The sequence below is a fragment of the Lethenteron reissneri genome, chromosome 24, assembly GCF_015708825.2.
Source record: "Lethenteron reissneri isolate LAM-NWPU_2019-01 chromosome 24, ASM1570882v1, whole genome shotgun sequence".
Lineage (NCBI taxonomy): Eukaryota > Metazoa > Chordata > Hyperoartia > Petromyzontiformes > Petromyzontidae > Lethenteron > Lethenteron reissneri.
The window spans coordinates 7097-18489 of NC_083802.1; the positions used below are offsets into that span (position 1 = coordinate 7097).

The 11393-nt window shown below is 47.0% G+C and overlaps 1 pseudogene; it reads left to right on the forward strand.

The window, feature by feature from the left end:
* The first annotated feature begins 739 nt into the window (after positions 1 to 739).
* LOC133346288 (lysophosphatidic acid receptor 1-A-like) lies at positions 740 to 3924 on the forward strand (annotated as a pseudogene).
* Positions 3925 to 11393: the final 7469 nt, after the last annotated feature.

Genomic DNA, 11393 nt, shown 5'->3' on the forward strand with positions numbered 1-11393 from the left:
GCAATGAAACAGTGATCATAGGAACTGTGACCGAATTTTCACAATAAACGACATAAACAACATGTACCACCAGAACCCTGCAGCCATAGCTGGCTGCATGAGTCACTCCACAACAGTAGGAGCATCAGTCGGAGTATCAACATTTTTCAATGCACCTTTAAGATCAGCACACTAAATCAAAACACAGATCATACTTCATGTAAGCTGACGTGCGTAGCGATCGCTGTCGTGGTGGAGTTGACCATATTTTTCTGGGATAATCCCTTTTGACTCCACACCAAGCTGTTTTTTTGTGCCATGTATAAGGTGCTACATTCGTGAACGAATGCAATGAAAATCAGGTTGATTCACGAGAACAGCATGTTCTTTTTCTGCCATAACAGAGAAAGAATATGTATATATAACGTGACATTTTGGCAGACTGGCCCAACTTTATTTATGCCCATAGGATAATGAAAGATAATGCATAAGAATAGGGTAAATCTATTCTTATATTTTCACACACACTCACACACAGACCCACACACTCACACACAGACCCACACACTCACACAGAGACCCACAGACTCACAGAGACCCAGGTCACGTGACTGACCCCTTCGCTCCGCCCACTTTCATCTTCCCGAGCCCCGCCCCCTGGCCACGCCTCCTGCGTCACGTGTCCACGGGCCCTGACATCCGGGCCTCCTCCTGAACTCGCCTGAGCCGACACGTGCAGCCTGGGCCCCTCTTCCCGCCACTTCTCCGTCGACTGCCTGCAGAGGGGTCAAAGGGTAAAGGTGTCTGTGTGCCGAGGGGTGAGGTCAAAGGTCGGGTAAAGGTCAGCTTGTTTTGACCTTGCCTTGCCTACTGGCCATGTGCTAATCCTAAGAGACGCTGCTCAACAATGACAGGATTCTGTGAGGTTTGCGTTGCGTTTGTTATCGTGTAGAGGGTGAACGCCACAGGTAGCCAGGGCTCGCCTTGTTCAAACCCCCTTTTAGTCTGTCCCCAACTCTCACGTGAAGAGAATCTGTGCTAGAAACCATGACATTGTTACGTGTAATGCGGCATTTCTTCCTAAATTGCAAGCCGCGTTAATTACACTGGTCAACAACAACAAAAACATGTTTTTCTGGCCTGGACTGTTGCAGCTGTTCTAGGCTAATTTCAGGGTGCCGATTCTAAATCTGATCTCAGATTTGCTCTATCACGTCTATTTTTTATGCTATCGGCATACCCCATTTTCATTGATTTTACCCGAAATTAACTCTGTCACTTATGATTGCAAGTTGTTGCGAGTCAGTGACTGCTTTAGTGTTAAAATACGGTGCTGTATTTTTAGGAGAGTGTGCATATAATATCATTTTATGTAGATATCCACATTTATTTAATATTTTTATTCTGCCGTTTTTATTGAAAATGCAATATTTGATAATATCTCAAAAACCTGATGTGATGGACAAAAACTGATGCCAGATTTGGAATCATCAGCACCCCAAAATGACCTTAACACCGTTGGAATACCTTATGCCACAAAAAGTGTGTTGACCAGTGTTATGTATGCAATGTTAGTGTGCTGATGTCAACGTAGCCTTTGACCAGATCACTCACAATGCACGCAGCCTTTTCCGATTTTGTAAGCTAAGCAGGGTTTGTGTCAGAAGTGCTTTGGATGGGTTGACCACCACCACCACCACGTGCAGTATAAAGGTGCTGTGGGCGTTGTAGACAGCAGTTGGCAGTGCAGAAACCCCCATTGGTGTACTGCACTCCCCACCACCACCTCCACCACAAACCCCACTGACCAGCGTGGTGAAGTATAGTCAAATATCGCTCTTGACCCGACCCACAAGACGTGTGCGGAGGTCATCATCCAGCAGTGGAATTATTCAAGCGGACTGTACATGTATGATGCGAGAGTTCCTATACATGTACACGCGTGTGCGTACACATGTATCGGCAGTGTGACAAGATGACATCACCTCTTTTCACGACCCTGAGTCACATTCCCCTGGGGGTCATTAAATAGGGCAATCAGTCACGGACGTCCAGTGCAGATAATAAGATGGTGCCATTGTCTATGATCATGACGCTCAGAGGAGGAACGCTATCGAGATGTAATTGTATAACAACAGCTCTTTAGTAGTAGGTTTTTACCCTTTAAACTGGTACAAAAACTGACACCTTTATACAAGGCATCATGTTTGCAATAACCACAACACAAGCAGTCAAAATGCAAACAAAAAGAAACAACTCTGATGATGATAATGATATGCACTGTCCTTGATGTTGATTGGTCCACACCCCAGACAGCTTTTCTTAGAGCCTAGTCTCGATTGGTGTTGGTTTCCTTTAAATAATCTTTGCTTTGCAGGTGTGCTTGGACGTGGGAAACACAACGCGAGAACGAGATGGACGTCAGCTGCCACCACAACGAGACGATCGCATTCTTCTACCGCAACAGCAACAAGCCGCTCTACGACGAGTGGTCCTTCACCAGCACGCTGGTCATGGTGCTCGGCCTGACCTTGTGCCTCGGCATCATTCTGGCCAACGCCCTCGTCATGTTCGCCGTGTACATCAACAAGACACTCCACCACCCCGTCTACTTTCTCATGGCCAACCTGGCCGCGGCGGATTTCTTTGCCGGAGTGGCGTACATCTACCTGGTTGTCAACACGGGGCCCAACACTCGCAAGCTGTCGCTGGAGACCTGGATGCTGCGCCAGGGGCTGATCAACACGAGCCTCACCGCCTCCGTCGCCAGCCTCCTGGTCATCGCCATCGAGCGCCACGTCGCGCTGTTCCGGATGCAGCGGATGAGCGAGCGGCGCGTCGTGACGGTCGTCGCGATCATCTGGCTCGTGGCCATCATCGCCGGCGCCATGCCCAGCCATGGGCTGGAACTGCGTCTGCGACGTCGGCACGTGCTCCACCATGGCGCCGCTGTACAGCGCCAGCTACGTCGCCTTCTGGGCCGGCTACAACCTCTCCATGTTCCTCATCATGGCGGGGCTCTACGGCCACATCTTCGTGAACATGTGGAGGGACAGGATACCCGTGCTGCAGAATAGCTCCAGGTGCTCCCGGAGGCAAGACGCCCCCGTGAGCTTGCTCGTAACGGTCACCATCATGTTGGGTAAGCGTTGTGGGTCTGTCTGGGCAGAACATTCGACAACACGATTCACGATAATTGTTTTTTTACCCTTCTATCTGGCAACAAAACTGACACCTTTTTTACAAGGAGTCACGTTTGCATAGACCACAATACCTGCAGTCATAATGCAAACAAAAAACATAACTCTGATAATGTACGCACTGTCCTTGAAGTTGATTGGTCCACACCCTGAGACACCTTTCCTTAGAGCCTAGTCTCACATGGTGTTGGACCAGATGACGCCAAAAGGCGCACAACTGTTTTTTTGTTTGCATTACGACTGCAGGTATTGTGGTCTATGCAAACATGACTCCTCGTAAAAAAAGGTGTCAGTTTTGTTGCCAGATAAAAGGGTAAAAAAAAAGCAATTATCAAGGCTGGTCTTGTTCCACGCGTCGCTGCCAAAAATGGCTCGTGCCGTCTCTCCCAGGAGCCTTTATTCGTGTGCTGGACGCCGGGCCTGGTGATTCTGCTGCTGGATTCCTTCTGCTCGGACTGCAACGTCCTGGCCTTCGAGAAGTACTTCTTGCTCATAGCGGAGCTCAACTCCGCCATGAACCCCATCATCTACTCGTTTCGGGACACGGAGATGATCGCCACTTTCAAGCGCATCCTGAGCTGCCGAAAGGCGGGATGCGTCGCAGCGAGCGGCTCCGAAAAATCAATTTCCACGTCGAATCCCAACCTGGTTACGGAGATCGGTCACGTGACCACCGCGAGTGCGATGAAGATGAATCAGATTGTCATCTAATATCTAATTGGGCTAACCATGCATGTTTTGATAATTGTTCTTTTACCCTTCTATCTGGCAACAAAACTGACACCTTTTTTACAAGGAGTCATGTTTGCATAGACCACAATACCTGCAGTCATAATACAAACAAAAGAGTACACGAGCTTGGAGCATGTATATAAGCTGGGTGCCTTGACAAAGGAATTTGCATATCAAGAGGAATTTAGCATATTTATGGGAAAATGCAGGAATGTGATTAGTACTACTTATGCCTGTGCATTATGCAGGATTAGCAGCATCAAAGGGAGAGAATATGGGAAATGCAGGTATGTGATTAGTACTACTTATGCCTGTGCATTATGCAGGATTAGCAGCATCAAAGGGAGAGGATATGGGAAATGCAGGTATGTGAATAGTACTAATTCAGCATCAAAGGGACAGACCTGGTTTTCACCTGAGGACGGCTGCTTGCGTTGTGGCCGAAACGTCGTGAGAATTATTTTATTATGTTTTATTTTTATTATTTTATTATTTCCCTTCTACGTGATTTTACCGAAAGAACCAAGAAGATGAATCCCTGCAGTCACGAAAGCTTTAAATCGAAAAATAAAACAAACAAAAACATAACTCTGATAATGTATGCACTGTCCTTGAAGTAGATTGGTCCACATCTGAGACAGCTTTCCTTAGAGCCTAGTCTCACATGGGTGTGGACCAATCAACTTCAAGGACTGCACACATTATCAGAGTTGTGTTTTTTGTTTGCATTATGACTGCAGGTATTGCGGTCTATGCAAACATGACTCCTTGTAAAAAAGGTGTCAGTTTTGTTGCCAGATAGAAGGGTAAAAAACCAATTATATTTTTTACTGGCAAATGAGGTTCCAGTGGTGATGCATGTTTTACTCGGAAGCTTGTTGTTTCAAAGATATGTTTTACACAAGTCACATTTAACTTGGTGTTTCTTGAATAGGGTTTTACTGGAGGATGCGTTGTTTTTCGTTGGTTCTCTTCCTGTTCAAATGACGGCTGCCCCCCAGCACACACGAACTCGTGTTCACGTGGCCCCCCTTGCGAGCGTCCGTGTTAACGTGGCTGTGTGTGTGTGTGTCCTTCAGGGACATTGTAAACAAAAATCTCGTATTTTGAAAAGCGTCGCTCAATATTTCTGTATTTATTTTTCTTTCTTTTTTATTTATTTTGGGGGCCTTTAAACGCTTGTTCAGAATTTAGTTCCGAGCCCATTTTGCGTTGCGTTTTCTTTTGAGCAAGGCAATCGTCTTGTGTGAGAATACTGCCTCCGTTGTGAGAGAAGTCGGTTGTTTTGTGGTGATTATTGTGTAATTATTGCGGCAGTTGCTTTTAGAAAACCGGTGGTTTATTTTTGTCTACAAACAAGATGCTGGACCAGCAGGCAGGGTTGATTGGAAATGACCGCTCGTTTTTCCATCTTTGTTCTCACTTCACATTGGCAGCAATCACAAAGGCTCCGTGAACGTTGTTAAGCTACGAGCATTGTGTAACCTTCACGTGGTTCTCGTGACGAAATGGCAAAATGTAACTTTCTTGCACTGTACAAATGTTGGGAGATGTGGGTTTCGTCGTAAAGAGAGTTACAGCACCGTTATTTTGCCGTTAACATTCACTTTTAATCTTTAACGACGGCCACATTTCCACAGTGCAGTGATCGTACTGAGATGTGGGCGCGGTCCCGCCAGTCATCGATGTATCCACACAGCGCAGATTCTACTGGCTGCCAGGAAGGCCACAATGACATTACAATGTGATACTGGTAGGAACCACCTGGTTCCACCAGCCCACAGGGGATTATTGTGTCTGTCCGTCCGTCGTGCATCCAAAAATGGGAGGGGTGGGGCTGGGTTGAGAGGGGAGGGTGGGGAGGGGCTAGGTGGGGTGGGGCTGGTGGGAGGGGTGGGGCTGGGTGGGGAGGGGCTGGGTGGTTAGGGGCTGGATGGGGGGGTGGGAGGGGTGGGGCTGGGTGGAGAGGGGAGGGTGGGTAGGGGCTGGGTGGGGAGGGGCTGGGTGGGTAGGGGCTTGATGGGGGGGTGGGTGGAGAGGGGTGGGAGGGGTGGGGAGGGGCTGGTCACCCCGTGGTGCCCTTATAAAACTCAACGTTTAACCTACTCACGCCGGCTTGTGCCCGCCCTCACAGTCGGGCATATTTGCGGAATACACCACGCCGCCGTTGACCCTGCAGGCCATTGACCGAGCAACCCAACGTTCCTACCAGCTCCCTCCGCAGCAGGAATGTGTTTGAGAGCAAGTCATAGTAATCGCCCACATCGAATTGTTCGTGCTGTTGAGAGCTGGGCTGCTGTGCGCTTTGGTATCGCAAGTTATAAGATTACAAGACCCCGCGATGAAAACTTTGCGGTTGGGAAATGGCAAAGGAGAGAACGGCACTCCCCACCATTACCTTGAGGGAAGTTTTAGCTGTGTTGAAATCTCGGCAAAAAAAATGTTTTAACATTATCATCAGTCTGGTTCCCAGATAATTGAGTTGGTGTTTCTGTGCGGTATGAGCGCCAACTGTTTAAAGGACTGAGTTGCAAAAAAGTCTTCATGAATTAGTTTTTGGCAGAGCGACGTTTCTCTCTGCGATGAGATATTAAACCTGGTTACAATGTGTGTGTGTGTGTGTCTTCAAGAATTAGTTTTGGCAGAGCAACGTTTCTCTCTGCAATGAGATCTCATTAAACCTGGGTACAATGTGTTTGTGTGTGTCTTCAAGAATTAGTTTTTGGCAGAGCGGCGTTTCTCTCTGCGATAAGATATCATTAAACCTGGGTACAATGTGTGTGTGTGTCTTCAAGAATTAGTTTTTGGCAGAGCGACGTTTCTCTCTGCGATGAGATATTATTAAACCTGGTTACAATGTGTGTGTGTGTCTTCAAGAATTAGTTTTTTGGCAGAGCGGCGTTTCTCTCTGCGATGAGATATTATTAAACCTGGGTACAATGTGTGTGTGTGTGTCTTCAAGAATTAGTTTTTGGCAGAGCGACGTTTCTCTCTGCAATGGGATATCATTAAACCTGGTTACAATGTGTGTGTGTGTCTTCAAGAATTAGTTTTTGGCAGAGCGACGTTTCTCTCTGCGATGAAATATCATTAAACCTGGGTACAATGTGTGTGTGTGTCTTCAAGAATTCGTTTTTGGCAGAGCGGCGTTTCTCTCTGCGATGAGATCTCATTAAACCTGGGTACAATGTGTGTGTGTGTGTGTCTTCAAGAATGAGTTTTTGGGAGAGCGGCGTTTCTCTCTGCCATGAGATATCATTAAACCTGGGTACAATGTGTTTGTGTGTGTCTTCCAGAATTAGTTTTTGCAGAGCGACGTTTCTCTCTGCGATGAGATCTCATTAAACCTGGGTACAATGTGTGTGTGTGTGCACGCTTGTGGAGGTAATGCATACTAGAATAATAAAAAACTAGTGGCATTCATGGATAAAGTTGGTGGCAAAAGCTTCCTACTGCTACCACGTGTTCAAGTGTTTATACATTTCGTATATTTTGATGGTAAAGTTTCTTTGACGTCTGTTGTGGTTGTGCAGATGCCGAACATTAAAACATTAATAACGGATATGAATTACCGAGTCTGTGGTTTTTTCGAATGTGAGCACCTGCTGTCCAGTGTCCCGTGAATTGCACGCATGGTCATGAACCTTTGTCAGTGTAGAGATGTGTAGATAATTACCAAAATGTTGACCGATGAAGTGTTACTATAGAAATCTTGGTGAACCACAACTAAGAGTGGATGATGAAAGTTCAGTAAAACCTTGGATTGCGAGTCACTTGGTCTGCGAGTGTTTTGCAAGACGAGCAATTTTTTAAAAACAAATATTAATTTGATAAACGAGCGAGGTCTTGCTATACGAGTAGTACGTTCTGTCTGCCGAGCGTCACGTGATCACAACTGATATACGAGTGCTTTGATAAACGAGTGCTTTGGATTACAAACACGTTTCCGGAACGAATTATGCTCGCAATCCAAGGTTTTACTGTAACTCAATATGATTGACCGTGACGAAACCCACCAATGATCAAATGATGTCCACTTCGATGAGATTGTCTGATTAAAGGTAATACGATCATTGAGTAAGTTGCAATGCAGATAAATAAACATGATCAATGGTACTATTGTGGAGCTAGATTTGAAGCTTTCGTGACTGCAATGATTCATATTCTTAGGTTATTTCGGTAAAGTCACCGTGTAGGTAAAAACATTAAAAAATAAAATAAAAATCACGACGTTTCGGAGGCAACACAAGCTTCCGTCTTCAGGTGGAACCGTCACAGCCACGACAGCTGTATCAAGTAAATGAGAGATTGCAGGAGCTACCACTCCGTTTATATAATGGTGGTAGCTCCTGCAATCTCTCATGTACTTGATACAGCTGTCGTGGCTGTGACGGTACCACCTGAAGACGGAAGCTTGTGTTGCCTCCGAAACGTCGTGATTTTTATTTTATTTTACTTTTTAATGTTTTTACCTACACAGTGACTTTACCGAAAAAACCTAAGAATATTGTGGAGCTATTTAAATATATATTTACTCTGCTTGACTGCCCTGATAATATTTGTGGGGGGAGGGGGGCTGGGGAGTTGCATTGCCCAACTTTTAAGTAGCCCAGTGCCAAAGAGTTGAGTGCTCGAATCACCTCCACCCAGAGAATGACTCCAGAGAGAATCCAGGAAGAATAAGTATAACCCGTAAAAACAAAGTTTTTCACTATAAATCCTTTATATGCGTGGCGGCTAGAGTCCTCTCGTCCTCTGGCTTGAGATGGCTGCCACCTATGGGTCAGATGATTGTCTGCCAGTATTAAGCAATTGGTAATTAAATATTTAATTTGTTTTCCCTAAACAGTGTAAAATTTTGGAAAAAAATGTTCACGAACATTAATTGTCTCGCACAACGAGTCTGTGTGCAAAATGTCAGCTCGATTGGATCACGGGAAATGGGTTAAAAAACGACCGAAAGATTTGCACGGTCGTAAGCACGCAAGCAAGCGAACTTAATATAAAGGATTTAAAAAGGAGCGGGGAAGTTGCCGAGGCACTTCTGAATCGGTCCTGGTTGTCCTCTTGCATCAACCCACACTGACCAGTCTGGTGAAGTATGGTGAAACAACCCCTATGATGACCAACGCAGTATGGGAATGTCTTCACCCAATGGTGGTTTGGCAAAGAGATATATCGTCATTATTATTGAGACATCTTAGTGTGGGTTCGATAACAAAAAATGTCATTATTTATCCGTAGAAGTCATTCTCAGTCCCAAGGACCTTTTTAAGACGACAGGTTTCATATTGGCTCACAGGGGGATGCCGTGCTCACCATCTAAGATTCTTCAAGTTCCACCCTGCCATCCTCCGTCCCTCACAGTCTCTCAGGCGAGTCGTGACACAATGCACCCGGCCCTAACAACACACCTCGCCCATCTTACGCACGCCGGGTTACTTTTGCGGTTTTTTGTTGCTCGCAGAGCTGGACTACTGGTTTTTCTGCCTGTGCGAGTGTAGAATGAACGCGGCGTCCGTGCTCACGGGGTGCTGTGCCATTTTTAAATCCTTTATATTAAGTTCGCTTGCTTGCTTGCGTGCTTGCTTACGACCGTGCAAATCTTTCGGTCGTTTTTTAACCCACTTTCCGTGATCCAATCGAGCTGACATTTTCCACACAGACTCGTTGAAAAAAAAATTCCAAAAATTTTACACTTTTTAGGCAAAAAAAAATTATTTTACATATATTCAAATAGAACTCATTCTTGGCTTTGGTTGAACGTCACAGTATAAGAGCCCAGAGCGTAACCCCTCCACAGGCCGTGGCGGAGTAGCGCAGTTGGTAGCGCCCTCGCTTCCCATGCCAAAGGTCGCGGGATCGATCCCCGCGTCCTCCACAGGCGAATGTTTTTAAATCCTTTATATTAAGTTCACTGCCACGCATATAAAGGATTTATAGTGAAAAACTTTGTTTTTACGGGTTATACTTATTGTGTGTGTGTGTAATAAACCTTCTCGAGACGACTTCTGGAATCAGTCCTTTATTTTCCACTTCCACAGTTTACACACACTCCCCGTTGCTGGCAGGCAACGGGAAGCGGGCAGACAGCCAGCAAAGTCGCACCGCTCACGTGGCACCCAGAGCCCCGTACGCGCGTGGCTCCTGCTCCCTTCGTTCCCAGGTCTGCTCCCGACTCCTCCGTCTCTCCCCCTCTTAACCCCTCGGTCACGTGGTACCCCTAAGCCAATCTCCAGTAGTCAGCGTCGAACACTCCAGATCACTCCCCGTCAACTCCCGGGACCACGCCTCTGATCCGGCTTCCCATTAGCTGAGGCCAAGATCGGCCAAGCCAATCACCTTAGCTAACATGCCGTGATCACGCCGAGATCATGCTCCCGGGCTCTCCCCTCATTGGCTACAAAGCGGGACCGGCAAGCCGATCGCCACGTGAGTCATACATGGCTCTCATTACGTGTACGGTTATGGCATCGGGATCGTTATCTTGAGGGGGCAGTTAATGATTAATTCGGTTGTGTCGAGTGTCCCGAGGCCCTTTAATGTCCCGTGGGTTGCCGTGTTATTAGCTCGCAGTGTGACGTCGGTTTATTTTGTTGATCAGATCTAGTTTTTGTTTTTGTTGTTGTTGTGATTGCGATGTGCCACATTTCGTAACGATGTGTTTATTGTATGGGGCTTTTCTCGCGATCGCGATGTGTGGACTGTACGTACTGCATAGACTGTCTCTCTGCACGGATACGGGTTGTGAGGTGCATTGTTGTCTTCCTTGGTACGGATCGTTAATATGTGAGCCACGAACCAGGGCAGGCACTCTGATTGGTCGGGAGCTTAGCGGCAGTCCCTTTGATGTGGAAGCCTGGGTGCGGACGTCGCTGAAAGCACCGATACGGCCCACCAATGGCCGTGAAGGATCGCGGGTTAACCAAGGGATTCTTTGATGTAGAGGGGGATAAAAGGGAGGGCACTCTTATCAGTTCGCGTTCTCAAGTCAGCGATCGGAGCAGTCAGCTTGCCAGGCACTGGATCGTACGTGTGACGAGTATCAGCGCAGCCAGGCCCCGCTCCCAGTGAGAGCTTCGTGCACATCCGAGCCGAACAACGAGTACGCGAGAGAGAGAGAGCTGCGAGTTAGCATAAAAGCCTAGGGAGATTAATTCGAAATAGACGCGGTAGGTCGGGTTTAGACCGTCGGGAGATAGGCTAGCCTTACCCTGCTGATTCAGACTCTGATTCAGGTAATAGTGACTCGCAGATGCGCCGGAAATAAACCCTAAAGCATAGGATGCCGACGCTGTGTGGTCTCTGTGGTATTGAGGAGCAGAACCGGCCCTAGACCTTAGGGGGCCCTAAGCAAAATTTGGTTGGAGGCTCCTTTGATGTATGATTTTTTTGACCCACTAGCTAGCAGTGACTCTAGGGGGCCCTCTGCTGGCCACGGGGCCCTTTGCAATTGCAAGGGTCGCTTAGTGGCTGGGCCGG